The following is a 17,549-nucleotide window of genomic DNA, read 5'->3' on the forward strand; positions in this document are numbered from 1 at the left end:
GAATCCTTCCATGGCAGGCACATGGACCATGGGAGATTAGTGCATTTTTAACCCATCAAATCGTAGGATACCATTTGTTAGGCCTTTCTCTCTTTTTTTTTTCTTTTCTTTTCTCTGTTTGTTCTATTATTGCAAGTTGTTCCAGCCAGCTTCATGGCTTAAGAATTCTCCAGGCTGGAAGCAGGCAGAAAGCAAACACCATTTTCTTAGTTTATGTATGTCTCTGCTCTAGGGAACCTGTCAAGGTCTCTAAAGAAATTTCCTGCCAGATTCCAGTCTGGTGGGAACATTAGGAAAGCTTAAAATTTTCTACAGTTACATAAGCATTCAGCCAGGAAGTAAGATTCTAGTCTCTTCTACTTCCTGGCGTCTCCACTCTCTAAGACTTATTCAATTGGCTTGAGATAAGTGCCAGAGACCCATTCCCCACTTCCTTGGGAGCGGAGAGAAAATGCCATAGTACTTTAAACTCCGTGACACACCTATTCTTGCTACTTTCTCTCCAATCACTCTTCAAAATTCCTATTCTTTTATGCAAGATAGAAATTAATAGTTGTATTAATAGTCCCTAGAGAGGTTCTGCTATCTTTCAGCAATTTAGTTATGGATGTTGTAAAGCATCTCTCTTTAACCTGTGAATATACTTACCTTTCTCAGGTTTATGTCCTCGGTTGAAATTTTAAGACACCAGAAAAAAACCCTAGTTAACATCCTGTGTCACCTATCTCGCTGTTGCAGAATCTGTCATTCTGTCTTAAAGTCAAAAGCATTGTGTAGTAGGCTGAATAATGGCTCCCAAAGGTATCCAAATCCTAACCCTAGAACCTGTGAATATGTTGCCTTAAAAGGCAAAGAGAACTTTGCAGGTGTGATTAAATTGAGGATTTTGACTGGAAAAATTATCCTGCATTATCTGCGTAAGCCCTAAACATAATCACAAACGTCTTTATAACAGGGAGGCAGAGGGAGATTTGACTTCAGAAGTAGGAGATGTTATGGTAGATGCCAGAGTTGGAGTGATGCAAGAAAGGGTCAGGAACCAAGAAATGCAGGTGGCCTCCAGAACCTAAAATATGCAAGGAAACAGATTTTCCCCTAGAGTCGCCAGAAGGAATCAGTCTTGCCTACACCTTGACTTTAGGCCAGTGAAACTGGTTTCAGACTTCCGGCTTCTGGAACTATAAGAGAATACGATTTTGCTGTTTTAAGCCACCAAGTTGTGTTAAGTTGTCACAGCAACCATAGTATATGAGTACACGTTATCTCTCTTAGGATGCACTTCACTATAAGTTATTAAAATCTCAGACTCAAATGGACTGAAACAATAAGAAAATATCATTTCACATATCAAATCTAGAGTTAGGGCAGATTTTAGGCTTTGGCTTCTTCCCATTTCTCTGTGTTATGCCCACTCTGTGTGAAGTTTTATTCCTGAGCCTGCTTGTGTAAGGCTCCCAAGACGGCTTCCAGCAACAATGGGACAATATACTATCTCATTCGTTGAGGAAAAGAAAAAAACTATCACTCAGTCATAGTCTGTAAATCCTGCCTTTTAACACGAATTGGCCAGATTAGGGCATGTACTCACTCCTGGGCTCATTAAGTACTCAGGAAAGCTATTCTCTAATTAACCTGAGCAAGTGTTCTTGAACCAATCACAAGCAAGGAGTGAGATTAGCATAACTGACATTAACTAATCAGAATCTACCTCTGAAGCTGGGAGGTAGGATGAATACCTGGGCAAAACTGGCATTAAGAAGAGGGCAAAAGGTAAGGATATAATTTATCATACAACTGGAACACTGTTGAGAATGAAAGGGTGTGACATCAGAATTCCACTAAGACAAGATGCAGACTAGTACTGTCCCACTCACCCTGGGACTTAGGGTTACCCTATGGGCAGGGGGTCAATAGTGTCATCTATAAGCATTTTGTTTAGGGCTGATTAGGGCACTCTTTTGGCTTAAGATCAAATCCTGAGAATAGATTACAAAAATGAGGAAACACTTGGTCTGGCAAGGTTAGATGACTTACTAAAGTCTTATAACTGGAAAGTGACAAAACCAAGTACATAAATAAATTTTCTTAATACAATTCAGTGTTCTTTCCACACACCACTTCACAGAATGTAGGGTCAAATACAGAAGCCACCCTTACCTGTAATAGTCATCTATAGCTACCATAACAAATTTAGGCTTAAACAACAGAAATATATTGTCTCACAGTTCTGGAGGCTGGAAGTCTGAAATCAAGGTATTGGTAGAGTTGATTCCTTCTGAGGCCTGTGAGGGAAGGTCCTATTCCAGGCTTTGCTCCTTTGTTTGTGGATGGCCATCTTTTCCCTATGTCTCTTCACATCATCTTCCCTCTCTGTGTGTCTCTGTGTCCAAATTTCTTCTTTTATAAGGACATCAGTCATATTGGATTAGGGCCCACCCTAATGACATCCATTTAACTTTATTACCTCTGTAAAAATATCACCTCCAAATAAAGTCATATTCTAATGTACTGGGGGTTAGGACTACAACATATAAATTTGGGAAGGGAACACAGTTCAGTTTAAAACACACCCCTAAGGGAAGTTCACAGGGGAAGGGGCTTTTTATCAAGGTAAGTATTATGTGGACATAAATACATACATATATAGAGACAGAGACAGAGACAAAGAGAGAGAGCATGTATAAGCACACATGGGTATGTGTAAAATCAGCCCCTTATTTTTATTTTGAAATATCATATTCATATTTTTATAATGAAACGTTTCCTTTGAAGAAATGAATAAGCATATACCAGAATCTTGAATAAGCATAAAAATAATAAGTGGTGGTTCCATTACAATAATGTAGACACTAGGATGCATTTCTGCCAGTGTGAATCAATTTAGTTAGAACTGAGATCAAAAGATACTGTATTATATTTCTTTATTTTTCTTTTTCCTCACTATAGTTTAGTTATATAAAGTAGAATTCCAAGAAGATGACTGCCAGGAAAGTTTTATTATCAACATTTCTTGATGCCCTTTTGTTAAATAGCTTCTAACATGAAATCCTTATTCACTATCTAGATTCTATTTTAAAGATTGATTTTGAAAAAGGTTTCATATTCTTATAACTTTCCATCTTTGGTAATTTCATGTGCATTTGACATTTTATTAAAAAGAAATCATCCTGCTTCTTGATGATTCACTGAGTTCCTCAGATCAAACATTCCTTTGTAAGGATCTGTTTATTATATGAACACATGGCCCCATATAACCATACACACCCAAATACATGCAAAAAATTAATAAATAAAAATAGTCTCCCTGGCCATCCTCTCTTGGTATACTCCCTCTGGGCCTGTAGGCAAGTCTGGCAAAAGGCAGAACACTAATGTAGAGCTCACATAACTCCTCTTCTGCGCTCCTACTTGTTTTTCTCCCATTTTCTCCACTCACTTCACCCACCCATTCTGACTTCCTTCCAGAAAGATGCTATATCTTCTTTTTGCACCTCTCTGTGCTCAGCTAAATGCAGTACTCAGCACTCCAAAATCATATGATATAGATTTCTAGCATTACCAACATTTGAATTGCAAGCTCTTAAAGAATAATAAAATCCGATCCCAAAGTTATTAGGCCTCCAAAAGTAGCATTCAGGCAATGTGACAAAAGCTTTGCAGGGCCCTTAAATTACTGGCATAGAGCTCTCTGCCTTCTCATCTACCCATAAAGCTGACTCTTCCTATTATACCTAGAGGAATAGTAGAACAAAACACCATATCCACTACCCAATTTCCCCAGAGAATGAAGGGAAAATAGGACTATTACCTTCTTCTCTGTTCTTTCAAATGCAATAATCCCTGCCACCCACAGTCTTACCTGTACATATCAAAAAGTCTACTTCCATGACCCTTTTTAAGGATGCAGGATTTAGATCAACATCCGTAAAAATGTACATACAATGCACAACCATCAAAAGAGCAGAGATAGATTTATGCTTTTCAACACAGAATGGAAGACCAAGCTTGGAAAAAGAACCCATGATGATAATTTGTGAAAAATTCTGGCAGTTACATTAGCTTTTGCTGAGAATTGCAAAATTGAATCAAGATAGATTGCAAGGGCAAAAGAAAATTTAAATGTCAAGCCAGGAAGGGCTGGTCTGACATCTTTTAACATAAAATTTGGGGGAGAATTTGCTTCAGCAGACCATAACAACCAGCAAAGCTTCCTGAATAATTAAAGCAGGGTGTTAAGGTGAGTGTTGCCTACTTGACTTGTTTTTTAACGTGAATGAATCTAGTTTGTTTTGGAAGCAGGAGCCTCCCAGAATGTTTATATCCTGCATTAGAAGTATATTCTGAATTCATTTTTCACTGCTCTTTCCTTCATTCTGTATTTTACAGAAAATGTTCATGTTAAGAACCAGTTTCATCATTCTCAATGGTGAAAAACGGAAAGCATTTCCTCTAAGGTCAGGAAAAAGACAAGGATGTCCACTCTTGCCACTATTATTCAACACAGTTTTGGAAGTCCTAGCCGTGGCAATCAGAGAAGAAAAAGAAATAAAAGGAATCCAAATTGGAAAAGAAGAAGTAAAGCTGTCACTGTTTGCAGATGACATGACACTATACATAGAGAATCCTAAAGATGCCGCCAGAAAACTACTAGAGCTAATGAGTGAATCTGGTAAAGTTGCAGGATACAAAGTTAATGCACAGAAATCTCTTGCATTCCTATATACTAACAACGAAAGATCAGAAAGAGAAATTAAGGAAACAATCCCATTCAGCATTGCAACAAAAAGAATAAAATACCTAGGAATAAACCTACCTAAGGAGGTAAATGACCTGTACTCAGAAAACTATAAGACACTGATGAAAGAAATCAAAGATGACACAAACAGATGGAGAGATATACCATGTTCTTGGATTAGAAGAATCAATATTGTGAAAATGACTATACTACCGAAAGCAACCTACAGATTCAGTGCAATCGCTCTCAAATTACCAATGGCATTTTTTACAGAACTAGAACAAAAAATCTTAAAATTTGTATAGAGACACAAAAGACCCCGAACAGCCAAAGCAGTCTTGAGGGAAAAAAACCGAGCTGGAGGAATCAGACTCTGTGACTTCAGACTATACTACAAAACTACAGTAATCAAGACAATATGGTCCTGACACAAAAACAGAAATATAGATCAATGGAACAGGATAGAAAGCCCAGAGATAAACCCACACACCTATGTTCAACTCATCTATGACAAAGAAGGCAAGGATATACAAGGGAGAAAAGACAGTCTCTTCAATAAGTGTTGCTGGGAAAACTGGACAGCTACATGTAAAAAAATGAAATTAGAACACTCGCTAACACCATACACAAAAATAAACTCAAATGGATTAGAAACCTAAGACTGGACACTATAAAACTCTTAGAGGAAAACATAGGAAGAACACTCTTTGACATAAATCACAGCAAGATCTTTTTTGACCCACTCCTAGAGTAATGAAATAAAAACAAAAATAAACCAACAGGACCCAATGAAACTTAAAAGCTTTTGCAAAACAAAGGAAACTATAAACAAACGAAAAGACAACCTTCAGAATGGGAGAAAATATTTGCAAATGAATCAGTGGACAAAGGATTAATCTCCAAAATATATAAACAGCTCATGCGTCTCAATATAAAAAAAAAACAAACAAACCCAATCCAAAAGTGGGCAGAAGACCTAAATAGACATTTATCCCAAGAAGACATATAGATGGCCAAGAAGCACATGAAAAGCTGCTCAACATCACTAATTATTAGAGAAATGCAAATCAAAACTACAATGAGGTATCACCTCACACCAGTTAGAACGGGCATCATCAGAAAATCTACAAACAACAAATGCTGGAGAGGGTGTGGAGAAAAGGGAACCCTCTTGCACTGTTGGTGGGAATGTAAATTGATACAGCCACTATGGAGAACTGTACGGAGGTTCCTTAAAAAACTAAAAATAGAATTACCATATGATCCAGCAATCCCACTACTGGGCATATACCCAGAGAAAACCATAATTCAAAAAGACACATGCACCCCAATATTCACTGCAGCACTATTTACAATAGCCAGGTCACCGAAGCAACCTAAATGCCCATAGACAGACAAATGGAATATGTGGTACATATATACAATGGAATATTACTCAGCCATAAAAAGGAACGAGATTGTGTCATTTGTAGAGACATGGATGGATCTATAGACTGTCCTACAGAGTGAAGTAAGTGAGAAAGAGAAAAACAAATACCGTATATTAACACATATATGTGGAACCTAGAAAAATGGTACAGATGAACTGGTTTGCAAGGCAGAAATAGAGACACAGATGTAGACAACAAACGTATGGACACCAAGGGGGGAAAGTGGTGGCAGCGGTAGTAGTGGTGGGATGAATTGGGAGATTGGGATTGACATATATACACTAATATGTATAAAATAGATAACTGATAAGAACCTGCTTTATAAAAAAGTAAATTAAACTCAAAAATTCAAAAAAAATACAATGGAGGTTAATAACAGTACTCATCTCACAGAGTTATGAGAATTTAAGGTATTAGTAACATGTAAATATTCTTAGGAATGTGCCTTTATGCACATCATTCATTTCACTAGGTTGAATTAGAATTGAAAAGTGGGTTATTATCTTTCCTTGAATTACAGTGAAAACTAAAAATGATCACACATTTAACTAACATGAACTTACATAAACCACACACCAACAGCACAAACAATATTATATTTAGAAAATGGAAATGAAAGGATATTGGAGAAGATTGCAAGGGAGACACTTATAATGTGCAATCATACATATATCATCATTAATTTTATTTTCAATTTTATTTTTATTTATAACTTGAAAACCTGCCTACAACAAACAATTAGAAATTATGATTAAGATGTAACAAACATGCTTTTGAATGTTTCATAACTGAATTTATAGGAAATTTAGTGACTACTGTATGGCCAAAACAAAGAATGAACTAACACAGAGCTAATATTGTGGAGTCAAAGTGATTAGAAGACTTGGATTTAATGGTTGTATGAGGTAGGGAAATGGAGCTTTGACTTTAACAACACAGAGTAGGACCTGAGACCTCTCCAAAAGCTGAATCCCTGGTAAAAGTATGAACAAGAAAAAAATCTACTTGTAAAGATAGGAGACAACGAGGAAGCTTATATATTTCTATTTAGTTCTTTTGTGGAAAAAAATCTGTAATCATGTTTTGGCCACGTGTGTGAAGTTTGAATTTACACTAACTGCATGGTATAGAAGTCACCAAGCTGAAAAGTGTAACATTAAAAAGATGCTCAGCTAGTCCAAGAGTGGCTGGCAGAAGGAAATACAAACTCTTTTGGATGGGCCCACCCAGCAACTAGAAATACAAAACTTTGTAGCAGTAAAGAAAACCTCAAGACACAGTTCATCACATCAACTGAAGCAGGAACTTTGACACAATCACTACCTGGGCTGCAAATTTCACTTTTCTCCATGTTCGTGGGAGATCAGATTGATAATGAAGTCAAAAGCAGTCTTCTCTGTAATTAAAAGTGATTTCAGTGTATCAAATTTAACCTAATGCTACTACTCTGATCAGGAATTGTCTAGCTATTTGGGAGGAATATGAAGGAGTACAAAAAATATTGTGGGTTGGTGTTTGCCTGCCTACATAATCACGATCTAGTACTTTAAATTTCCTATTCAAATCACTAGAGATGTGTTAATATAGTCTGATAAAGGGTGAAGTAAATACAATCTAAATCCACGCATATCAGCATCTACCTTGGCCAGAAACACATCCAGGGCTTTTCTGGATTCAGCCAGCCAGGGAAAGCAATGAAATGCTGCTATAATTTTCAAAGGCAGGTGACTTTCCTTTCTTCTTAAAAAATGAAACATCTTAGAAAATGGAATTGAAGAAAGTTTTTTACTTTAAAGTGCGTTTATCCAAGAGTCTGTAAGGTATATAAAGGATATGATAAAAGCATTAAGATTTTGCCTGCGTGAAGATCAGCAAGTTTTTCAGACTTGTGGTTACCAAGGGGGAGGAGAGGTGGGGGAGGGATGGAGTAGGAGTTTGGAGTTAGAAGATGCAAACTATTATACATAGGATGGATAAACAACAAGGTCCTACTATATAGGACAGGGAACTATATTCAATACCCTGTGATAAACCATAATGGAAAAGAATATTTTTTAAAGTATATATATATATATAATATATATACTTATATAAAGTTTTATATATATATGCTTATATAAAGTTTTATATATATATATAGCTTTACTGTACAGCAGACATTAACACAACACTTTAAATCAACTCTACTTTAATAAAAGATAAAAACAAAGAATCGCAAGTTCCTCCATTTTTATACATCATGCTTCTGAGTATGGTGTTTCTTACTGCAAAACAACTCTCATCAGTATTGTCTGGATCATGAGGTCCTGAAAATAGTTTATAGACCAGGTGATAGCAGTTAAGGTGTTGAGAAATGATGAATTTTGAATATATTTTAAAGGGAGAGCCACAGGAGTTCCAAACAGAGCAGATATGAGATATAAAGATAAGAAAGAATTCAAGGGCAACTACAAGATTTTTGTCCTAAGGACCTGGAATTATGGAGTTGACATCAACTGAGATAGGAAAAACCAGAAATGGGACAGGTTTGGATGGGAAGAGCAGGACTTCAGTTTTTAATATGTTGACTTTGAAACACTTATTAGATTTTGAAGTGAAGATGTAGTGGGGGCAGCTGAATATACAAGTCTGGAATTTGAGAGGTCTAGGCATGGAGATAAAAGTATGAAAATTGTCAGCATACGAGTGATATTTAAAGCCTTAAGAGTCAATGAGGTTGTCAAGGAAGTGAGTACAGATGCTGAAAAGAAAAGGACCAAGAACTGTAAGGGACATTCTAATATTACGTGCTCAGGGAAAGCAGGAACACCCAGCAAGGGAGACTGAGAAGAGGTAGCCCATGAGACAGAGGGAAATCATGAGGGTGTAATGTCTTGAAAAACAGGTGGAAAATGGGCATTAAGGAGAAGTAAATCATTCATGAGTCAAAGCTGCTCTTAGGTCACGTTAAGAACTGAGAACTCATGGGAGGGAGACACAAGAGGGAGGGGATATGGGGATATATGTATACGTATAACTGATTCACTTTGCTACTCAGCAGCAACTAACACAACAGTGTAAAGCAATTATACTCCAAGAAAGATGTTTTTAAAAAAACCCTGAGGACTCTCTATTGCACTTTGCAGTGTGAAGTTATTGATGACCTTGATGATACTAAATTCAAACAACAGGAGAAAAACCTTAACAATTTAAAACACTGTATAATTGGATTTGGTAAGCAGAATAATGATTCCCCCCCCACACCCTTCCCCCAGAGATCTGTCCTAATCCCTGGAACCTGTGAATATGTTCTCTAACATGGCAAATGGGAATTAAAGTTGCAAAAGGAATTAAGGTTACAAATCAGCTGACCTTAAAATAGCGAGGTTCGGCTTCCCTGGTGGCGCAGTGGTTGAGAGTCCGCCTGCCGATGCAGGGGACACCGGTTCGTGCCTCGGTCCGGGAAGATCCCACATGCCGCGGAGCGGCTGGGCCCGTGAGCCATGGCCGCTGAGCCTGCGCGTCCGGAGCCTGTGCTCCGCAACGGGAGAGGCCACGGCAGTGAGAGGCCCGCGTACCGCAAAAAAAAAATAATAATAAAATAAAATAAAATAGGGAGGTTATCATGGACTATTCAGTGGGCCCAGTGTAACCTCAAGGGTCCTCAAAAATGGGAGGAGAGGCAGAAGAGATCAGAGTGATGCAATGGGCTCGGCTCACCCTTGATAGCTTTGAAGATGGAGGAAGAGGGCCGTGAGTCAAAACATGCCGGTGGGGGCTTCCCTGGTGGCGCAGTGGTTGAGAGTCCGCCTGCCGATGCAGGGGACGTGGGTTCGTGCCCCGGTCCGGGAGGATCCCGCATGCCGCGGAGCGGCTGGGCCCGTGAGCCATGGCCGCTGGGCCTGCGCGTCCGGAGCCTGTGCTCCGCGGCGGGAGAGGCCACAGCGGTGAGAGGCCCGCGTACCGCAAAAAAAACAACAAACAAACAAAAAAACATGCCGGTGGCTTCCAGCAGCTGGAAAAGGCAAAAACAAATGGATTCCCTCTTAGAGCCCTTGAAAAAAGAATACAACCCTGCCAACACCTTGATTTTAGCCCAGTCAAGGCTCTTGTCAGACTTCTGACCTACAGAATGGTAAAATAATAAACTTGTGTTGTGTTAAGCCACTAAGTCTGTGGTAATTTTTTGTAGTAGCTCTAGAAAACGAATACAATAAGAAAGCTGTTCATTGTACCATCCCCTTCTCTTAGTTTTCAGGCTTTAAGGCCTCATGGCTGTCACAGTTAAACTATGAAGGTATTTGTGGTTTAGTGTGGCTGATGCTAATTTTTCACAATCAATCTAAAGTGAAGTTACAAATTTCCAAGCAACTGATGCATAATGACGATAAAAAGCCCCATGTGAAGACAATTATTGCTAGGCCTCTCAAAGTCCTAACTGAATTAGAAATGTTAATTCAAAGTAGAGATTTGAGAGACAGAGCAGTTAATAATAGTTTTCTCATGTTCTTGGGGCATCTGAAATCTTACAGAATTGTGTCTAACAACAAAAGAAGTTTGGACCAGCGATACACTTCATTGAAATAAAAGCAAAACACATCACAATGCGAGAAAGGGAAAATGAGCAAATAATGGCAGAAGTCTTGAAATAACCAAACTCCTCCTTTATAATGTAAAGGAGGAACAGAGAATCCTTGAAACAGAAGGCAGTTCAGGCATAAGGCAAGCATAAAATTGTACGTAAATACTTGCATGAGAATATAGTCTCCTTTGGATTTTCCCTGTATCAGAGAATCATACCATCATCCACCAGTGGATCAGATCATCAACTCTGGCATCAGCTTTATCTTCTCCCTCTTCTCTTATAGTATCGGATCCATCATCAACTCCGGTCAACCTAACTCACTCATCTCTCTCTATTCTCTCAGGTGTTCATCTGGATTGGACCACCTCCATCTCTTACCTAGTTTACTCCGAAGCTTCCTGACTTCTTTCCTGGCCCCTAGGCTTCCCCTTTCCAGGTCATTCTTCAGACTTCTGAAGTGATCTTCTTAAAGCACAAATAGAACCACATATTCCCTAGTTAAATCCTCCAGGGGCTTCTGGAGCCTTTGTCATGAAGTTCAAACTCCTTAGCATAGATTATAGAGTAGTTCTAATAATTTCCTCTTATTTTTCTCCTTCCCCCAACCTGCTACACTTTTCCTGAATTATAACAAATTCCATATCGTTGCTGGGATCCACCACAATTTTTCTAGCCACCGATCCTTGCATAGGTATTTTTCTCTGCTCAGACTACACTTCTACGCCCTCTAACTTCCCCTAATGGCCTTCACCTGGCTAATCTTATGCATGCTTCAGATCTCAGCGAATAGCAGTTTTTCCAGACAGCCTTCCTAGATCTTAGAAATCGAGTTGAATGCCACTCCTATGGGCTCCCCAAACATCCTATAACCATATATCATATTGTAATTGCGTTTTTGTTTTCCTGTCTCCACACTAAAATGTTAACTCCTTGAATGAAAGGACTTTATTCTAATCAAAGTTAACTATTGCACCAAGCAAAATGCCTGACATATAGTTGGTTTTTGATAAATGTTTTTCAAATGAGAGGTAAAAAATATATTTGGAAAGAAAAAAGTACAGAATTCACTCTGTTTCCGTCTGACTAAATGCTGGTATTGTTTGCTAGAATGAGGTAACCAAAATTTAGCCTAAGAAGCCAGCACTGTTAGAAATTTTGTAGTTATTTATCCTCAGCCAAATGTCAAATAAGTGTACAGCACTTAACGCTATCTTTTTCAAATGGGCCTCAGCAATATTAACCAATAATCATAAGATTTCCTGCTGTTTCCTCAGTAAACAGTGCTAAATGCTAGTCATATCACTAAGAGGACTTCACAATTTCTTCCCTCTTCCCACTTCTGCTGAGGGTTTAATTCACCAGATGCTCTGCCCTCACCAGCCAGGCTTTCTACGATAAATTTCCTCTCTCCGGTCCTACTGTTCCCCTAGGCTTAATCGAACTCATGATCAGACACAAGATGTTGACTATATATCTAACAGGTTTGGCTTCTAAATTCTTCTGTAGTCACAGATAATATGTCTTGTCTTTTACCATCTTGACTTGTATTAACCAATAGGAATAGCTTGATCTGGCTTCTAGTTAAATGTCCTTCGTCAAGTCACAAAACTAGTTTTTTTCATTTCTCTAGCTATAAATTTTCATGACATTGGGATATTTGGAAGTTTAATAATTTGACTGTAGAAAACATTTGCAGATGAACAGGATACTGAAATAATGTGACTATTCCCTGAATGCAATCTTTCCCTCCCATTACCAGTACAGATACAGCAAAGCAGTGGAAATTTTGCAGTTCTGCAGTGTAAACATTCTTAGATATTAGACAACATTGTGAAGGACCAAAGTGGTGATCAATCTCAGTAAGTACTGTTTAGAATGGCTCTGAAAAACAGAATGTGCCCTCTGTATGACTTTACATTTTAGCACCAAGAAACTAAATGCTTATTGCTACTGGAAGTTAATAATTATTCTCCAATCATATATTGCACATTGTGTGTTCTCATTCTTTTTTATGTGGTTTTTAATCATAGAAACGGGAAGTTTACAGTTCCTGCTGTCTGGAATAATCTAGTAGTTTGCAACCTAATAACAAAAATTAAGCAGAATAAAATCAAGTTTATAAAAGAAACCTACCAATCTTTTAAACAAGCAGTCATGTGATAAAGGACTCATTGAATTATAGTTTCTCTGTTCTTTGTAAGGAACTAGTCAACTTTTCTGCAAAATAGGTGAGACTGAATTTCTCTGTGACTCAACACACATGTTAATCATCCTTGTATCACAGCTGACAGCTCTTTTCTGAAAAATTTGGTTCTGAGCAAGTTAATCAAAATTCCACTTCCAGAATTATGATATTTGGTATTGTTTCATTAAGTTTTATTTTTAGTAAGGCAGAAGTTTTCACATGCAGAAGACGCTTGAAAATTATCCTTTGAGCTCTCTTTTCTACCACTAAGTCATATTAAAGCTTTGCTAAGCAGAGTCACTGCTGGAACAAATCATTAATTGAAAGGTAAAACCTTAGGATGCCTACCTCTGACTCCAGGATATTTGATATTGCTTTGATTCTAAATAATTAACTCAACACAGAAAAAAAAAGCACAGTAATAACTATCATCACTTGACAACTACTGTGTCGTGTCTATGTTTCCATGGAGATAGAGTTATTTGATTCTCTCGCCTAATAATCATCATTTAAAAATCTAACCTGAGCATCTATGTCTTTGGATCAATCAGTTTTATGCATTTATATTTATTGTAACTACTGTTACGTTTGGATTTATTCCTGACAGACTATTTTACACCCCTATTTACCATATTTTCTTTTTTCCACCCTCTCCTTTCCTATATTCCATTGGATGAAGGAACTATCCTTTTGCTGGTTTATTTCTATACTTCCGGTGGTTACCACTAATTTTTTTGATAGCACATATATGTTTACTTTCTCTTATCACTTTTAAGCCTATCCATAGCTAAATTTTTCCCTTTTAAAATGTCAAGAGCTAGCTCACAGGGCAGATTTGTGTGAATTAGAGAAAGGTAACTCTCCGTGAGGAAAAAAATCATTTTAAGTTAGCCTGGGGATTTTTCTGGAGCCCTGGCAGGCAAGCAGCCCTACCTCCCTATATGCACATGTGTACTTCTCTTGGCAGTTCAAGTGACCCATTCAACTCAGATCTCACCTCCATCCCACCTATTAGCTAGTAAGACAATCACAGGAAGGCCAGAACTCTTGCCCTAATTAACTCTCTGAGATGTCTCTGTAATGTAAATGATGCCTCTTTGGTGTGATGCCATTAAAGCAGCACAGACCTGAAGCTCCCTATGCTGTAGGGTTGCCTGAACAAGGCGAAACCTTCAGCATACACTTACCCCCTCTGGCCTCTCCACAACAGTGCGGTCAGCATATAAAATGCTTTAGGTCTGGATTGCTTGGCATATATTTTAGCTTGTTTTCATCCTTCATTGTTTAAACAGTGAACCTTACCAAGTTAGTTACTCATGCTAACTTCCCTTATCTCAAAGTATCTTAGATTTATTTCTCTTCTTGTTTGAGTATTTTGTCCTAGAGCAGGAGTTGGCAAACTTTTCTGTAAAGGACCAGATAGCAAATATCTTAAGTTTGTAGCCATACATTCTGTCGTAACTACTCAGCTCTGCCATCATGGCAGGAAAGAAGCCATAGATTACACACAAGCGAATGAGTGGCACTGGGTTCTAATAAAATGTATTTACAAAAACATGTGTTGGACCAGTTTTGACCCATAGCCCATAGTTTTCTGACTCTTGTCCTAGAGTATGTTCAGAAAGGCTCATTGTGTGGTAAATATTCTGAAGCACTGTGTATGTCATGATTCTTTATGTGCCTTTAAATAATCCAGCTGGGAAAAATTCTAGATTCAAATGTCTTTTTATTCAACACTCTAAAAATAGTATTCCATTATCCAACATTGCTATTGCACAATCTGATAACAATGAAATCCTTGTTAGATGGAGAGGATCTGCTTTTAATCTCTGGAAACTATTAGAATTTTTCTCTTAGACTTAGTTTTTCTTACATTTCACCATCATATGCATGGGTATAAGTTATCATTTTTCTATTCTGTTTCCCATTGCATAAAATCTGTCAATTCATTGCGTGAATATCTTTCCTCCGTTTAAGGAAAACATTCATTGTTTTTAAATTATTTCCTTCTATTCGCTGTTTGTCTTGCCATCTGAAACACCTCTTAACAAATATGCTTTGGAGTAAGGTCCTGGACCTCATCTTCCAGCTCTCTCATCTATCTTCCACTGTATCCATATAGCTTCTCAGTCCCTCTATTGAGTCCTTGATTTAAGCTATCATATTTTTCATACTAAGCCTTTCCAGTTGAATTGTATACATGACTGTTTTCTCCTTCATATGTCCAATTTCCTATCTGCATTTTAGGGGAATTACTCTACCTATGTGTAACACAAAATATGATTAAGCAGGGCTTAAACAAATTAAGCTGTTTACTTTTCACAAATAGCAAGAGGTTTGGAAGTAAATGGTTGCTAGAAGTTCAAAGTGTTAGCGTCAAGATCTCTCCTTTCCACTGTCTTTCCCTCATGGTGGCTAGATGGTGAATGCCTCCAGACATCTTCCAGCTGCAGGTAGCTGGAAGAAGGGAGGGCAAGGAGAAGGAAGAAGAAACAATACCTTTATCAGGCAAAGAATTTCCCAGAATTCCTCAGCAGAATTCTTCTATCTGATTAGCTACCACTATGTTGCATATCCAACTCAAGCTGCAAGGCCATCTTGATGTTAGGTTTTTGGCTTCCCAGACTCTAATAGTAGAGGAAGGTAAGACAAAAGCTGGTCAGAAAGGATACTGAGTGAGCCTACAATGTACAGTATCTGCCACAATCCTTATTTCTCTGAGATTTTGTTTGCTTATTTTAAATTCTTTGTTTGGTCCGTGTATCTGTTCATCTGGTGTAGTTTTTAAATTTGTGGTAGTTTTTAATGATGTTCTCAAACTTAAAATGTCTTAGAAAGACATCCCTTAGAAGAAAGAGGTGTTAGAGACCTCTTCTAGCAATAGATGCCTCAGAGGAGAGGTGTGAGTCCAGGGCCTTTATTTAATGGGAAAGAGGAAGATACCCTCACGGTGTTGTTCTGGACTGTACTTCCGTCCTGGCACTGTTCCTTTGCATTCGCAGTCTCCCACAGTTAAAGGGATCTGCACCTACTGTTCATCTCTCTCTACCCCAGCTAGGCGTGGTGTTACCCAACTACCTATTGCTAATGCTGGCCTGGCAGCTGGTAAGCAAGCTAAAGACAGGTCACATAGTGACAACTCTCTGGAATTGTTGAAGACCAGCAACCTTGCAACCAGAGAGAGGGCTAGAGAGAGGGGGGATAGGATAGGGCAAATTAAAAATCCACAAAGCTCACTGTTCTTACCAAGTTTCATTCTTCAAGTTTCAAGAATAAATGTCCTTCAAATTGTGGCAAGCCTTTAGTTAATTTTCAGAGTTCTGAAACAGTTGACTTTGATCATTCCTTTCCAGTGTTCTTGTCGCTTTTTATAAGGAACGGGGTTTTGGAGATTCTTATTCCATATTTCTGGAAGTGCTTCTCACCCGGTACATCATTTTCAGAATTTCCTTATATAAAAATACATGTAGATGTTCCAGGTATAGAAATAATATATGATAAACCTGTTTTTCTTCATGTCAAATATTATTAGCTTCATGAATTGAAAATACTAAGACAAAATATAGTAACACCTATATTCAACAGCAGGCATAAAAGGAAAGCAAACAAGAAAAACTACCTGAATAAATACATCAATCTAGAGTGCAACTGCCATCTTTTGATTTTTGTTTTCTTAAAACCTTTCACTTTGGTTTTACTGGTGTAAAAAATTAATAATAAGAAACCTCAATTAAACAGAGTCAGGAGACTAGAAGTGTAGCTCTCACACCCTACAATGATAGCAGAGCCCAAGAGGAAGAAGAAAGACTCCTTCCTGGCAAGGACTCAGCCACTGAGAAGCCATAGATGCTGTTTTCTATAGCCCTCCCAACTTCCCTTTCCTCTCTATAAAAGAGCTCTCCTTCCCTTGCCCTGCAGAGAATTGTATGTGGCTCATCATGGTTACAGACCCCAAATGCAATTCTCTGATGATACAAAGTAAACCCATTTTTACTAGAGAAATAAATGGCAGTCTATCTGGTTTAGGTCAACACTAGTATACAAGTGATTTTAGAATTATTCAGATTTCATTCAAGACGATTACAGCTTTGAGGCAAAAACAAATTTCATATTAGATTCTGAATACTTAATATGATAAATATGAAATGTATTTTCTAAAAACTCTACTTTCATCCTAAAATGTATGGAGTTTTTCAAAATATTAGTATTACTCTGAAGCCCAAAAAAGCAGGTACTTTTTCTGAGTCAGAGTTTTATTAAATTGGTAAAATATTTTATACACTTAAAAGTGAGCACTCTAGGGCTTCCCTGGTGGTGCAGTGGTTGAGAGTCCGCCTGCCGATGCAGGGGACACCGGTTCGTGCCCCAGTACGGGAACCCGTGAGCCATGGCCGCTGAGCCTGCGTGTCCGGAGCCTGTGCTCCACAACGGGAGAGGCCACAACAGTGAGAGGTCCGCGTACCGCAAAAAAAAAAAAAAGTGAGCAGTCTAAAATACAGAAAAATCAGATAAATTTGCATTTTTAATACATGAAACAGAAAAACTAAGAACAAAGCAAGAACTAACAGGCAATTATATTTTCTAAAAATAAGACTGACCGGTAAGTTCATCAGAAAGAGAAATCTCATTATAGGG

The sequence above is a fragment of the Lipotes vexillifer genome, unplaced genomic scaffold (assembly GCF_000442215.2).
Source record: "Lipotes vexillifer unplaced genomic scaffold, Lipotes_vexillifer_v1.1 scaffold49, whole genome shotgun sequence".
Taxonomy (NCBI): Eukaryota; Metazoa; Chordata; class Mammalia; order Artiodactyla; family Lipotidae; genus Lipotes; species Lipotes vexillifer.